Genomic DNA, 3,373 nt, shown 5'->3' with positions numbered 1-3,373 from the left:
AGGTTCATCATGGTTGGAAGCTTTAAGTTTAAATGCAAAGGTTGGTGTAAAGCTCAATTGAATGGGTCTAGGAAGTTATTTGGACGCTTCAGTGAGAATTCTAAAGCTAAACCACCCGGATGGAATCATGATAATCAACTTAAAAACGGGTGCAAAAGCAAGATTTGGGACCCCGGAATTCATCCCGGTAATCAACACTCTTGGGGCCTTGTAACTTGCTTTAACTTACTTGAAGGCTTTCTGCGCCTAGTTTGGGACCCCGGAGGTTACTGGAATCACAAACATTGGTGGAGATTTCTGGATGAATACAAGCACAAGCCACCATAACAGAGAGCTCACCAAATGTCCAACTTAAGGACTTTAACTAAAAGTGCTAGGTGGGAGACAACCCACCATGGTATGATCGTTCCTTTTTTATTTTTTAGTTTTATTTATTTTCGAGTTTTATTTGATTTTATTGAACCTGGAGTTTTGAATCACATTCATATTAACACTGCATACTGCATAAAAAAATTTTTGAGCACACGACGCGATCTCATCAGCGACGCGTCCGCATCGCAAAGAGATGGGAGACAATATTAATATGAACAGAAAGTTACGCAGGAGCAGCGCTGGAGGCGTGCCAATGGCACAAATCGTTCCACGCAACTGCATCGCTGATACGACCGCGTCATATGGGAATAATGGCCTCCCACGCGACCGCGTGCCCCACGCGGCCGCGTGACCAAGATTTCGACGTAAAAAGGTGTATGGCCGAAAGTTGAGTTGGAATTAGGCTGGACTCGTGCTGGAAGCCCAAGCCCTACCACGCGACCGCATGCCCCACGCGGCTGCGTCATTTTAAGAAGAAGGCCACTCACGCGATCGCATCGACCACGCGACCGCGTCACCCTGGATTTTGGCAATACTGAGTTTTGAACAGAGAGTTGTGCGACCACGAGGCTGCACTTGCGCCACTAGCACAAATCGAGTCACGCGATCGCGTGCCCCACGCGTCCGCGTCACCCAACCTTATCGCGCACCACGCGACCGCGTCACCCACGCGACCGCGTCGCCAGCATCGCACAACCTATCCAGATTAGTGCCAATTTTCTTATCTTTTCTTTTCTGATCCTAATTTCTTCCTTCTCTCTCCTTTCTCACTTTCTTTTTTCTCACCCTTTTTCACTCTCATTCTATTTTATTTAATTTATTTACATACTTTCATTGAATACAAGAAGTTGGAGAAATTGCTAAGCTGTCCAGCCTGACCTCTTCACACTCAAACGACTATAACTTTAGCTACAGAGGTCCAAATGACGCGGTTCCAATTGCGTTGGAAAGCTAACGTCCGGGGCTTCGATTTGATATATAACATAATATAGTTTCCTTGATGCTAGGCGACGCGACCGCGTGATCCATGCGGCCGCGTCGCAGTGACGAAAAACCAGCGTGGCAAAATTCGAAACCAGCAAATTCTGGACTGTTTTTGACCCAGTTTGCGGCCCAGAAAATACAGATTAGAGGCTATAAAGTGGGAGAATGCATCTTGGTCTGGACTTCCAATTTCTCTTACCTTGCCAAGAGTTTAGTTTACAGTTATTTATTTATTTTACTTGTCATTTAATTATATCTGTGCCCATTGCCCAAACTCAACATTCCCCAAAAACACACTTTTTCATAATCAATAATAAGAACACCTTCCTGCAATTCCTTGAGAAGACGACCCGAGGTTTAAATACTCGGTTATCAATTTTAAAGGGGTTTGCTACTTGTGACAACCAAAACTTTTGTAAGAAAGGTTGATTGCTTGGTTTAGTAACTATACTTACAACGAGAGTTTATTATAACTTCTAAACCATCAATCTTCAGTTCTTCACCCACTTGTGCCTCCAAATTTCTAATGGAGGACCTTGTTTCATTCATGAAACTTAGAGTGGCCTTAGATAGATCAGAGGCTATATTTGCTAAGCTAGATGGATTCTGCTCAGAATTCTCTGTCTGTTACTGAGTGGATGATGGAAAAGGCTTGCTATTGCTAAACCTGTTTCTTCCACCATTATTAAAGCCTTGTTGAGGCTTTTGTTAATCCTTCCATGAGAAATTTGGATGATTTCTCCATGAGGGATTATAGGTATTTCCATAGGGTTCTCCCATGTAATTCACCTCTGCTATTGCAGGGTTCTCAGGATCATAAGCTTCTTCTTCAGAAGATGCCTCTTGAGTACTGTTGGAAGCAGCTTGCAATCCATTCAGACTCTGAGAAATCATATTGACTTGCTGAGTCAATATTTTGTTCTGAGCCAATATGTTATTCAGAGTATCAATTTCAAGAACTCGCTTCCTCTGAGGCATCCCATTACTCACAGGATTCCTTTTAGAAGTGTACATGAACTGGTTATTTGCAACCATGTCAATGAGTTCCTGAGCTTCTGCAGGCATTTTCTTTAGGTGAATGGATCCACCTGCAGAATGGTCCAATGACATCTTAGATAATTCATACAGACCATCATAGAATATATTCAGGATGGTCCATTCTGAAAGCATGTCAGAAGGACACTTTTTGGTCAGTTGCTTGTATCTCTCCCAAGCTTCATAGAGGGATTCACCTTCTTTCTGTTTGAAAGTTTGAACATCCACTCTAAGCTTGCTAAGATTTTGAGGAGGTAAAAACTTGGCTAAGAAAGCCGTGACCAGCTTATCCCAAGAGTTCAAGCTATCTTTAGGTTGAGATTCCAACCATATTCTAGCTCTGTCTCTTACAGCAAACGGGAAAAGTATAAGCCTGTAGACCTCGGAGTCAACCCCATTGGTCTTAACAGTATCACAGATCTGTAAGAATTCAGTTAAGAACTGAAAAGGATCTTCTGATGGAAGTCCATGAAACTTGCAGTTCTGTTGCATCAGAGAAACTAATTGAGGCTTTAGCTCAAAATTGTTTGCTCCAATGGCAGGGATTGCGATGCTTCTTCCATGTAAATTGAAATTTGGTGCAGTAAAGTCACCAAGCATCTTCCTTGCATTGTTATTATTTTCGGCCATGTTTCCTTCTTTTTCGAAAATTTTTGTCAGATTTTCTCCAGAGAGTTGTGCTTTAGCTTCCTCTTCAGAGTCCTTTCAGGTTCAGGATCAGCTTCAACAAGAATGTTCTTATCCTTGTTCCTGCTCATATGAAAAAGAAGAAAACAGAAAAGAAAATATAGAATCCTCTATGTCACAGTATAGAGATTCCTTTATGTGAGTAGAAGAAGAAGAGAATAGAAGAAGAGAAATTCGAACACCAAGAGGAAAAGAGGGTTCGAATTTTGAGATGAAGAGAAGTGTTAGTAAATAAATAAATAATTAGAAGGAGATGAGAGGGAAGAATTCGAAAATTAAATAAATTAAAATAAAA

This window comes from Arachis ipaensis, chromosome B03 (genome assembly GCF_000816755.2).
Source record: "Arachis ipaensis cultivar K30076 chromosome B03, Araip1.1, whole genome shotgun sequence".
NCBI lineage: Eukaryota > Viridiplantae > Streptophyta > Magnoliopsida > Fabales > Fabaceae > Arachis > Arachis ipaensis.
Note: the sequence above shows the minus strand (reverse complement) of the source record.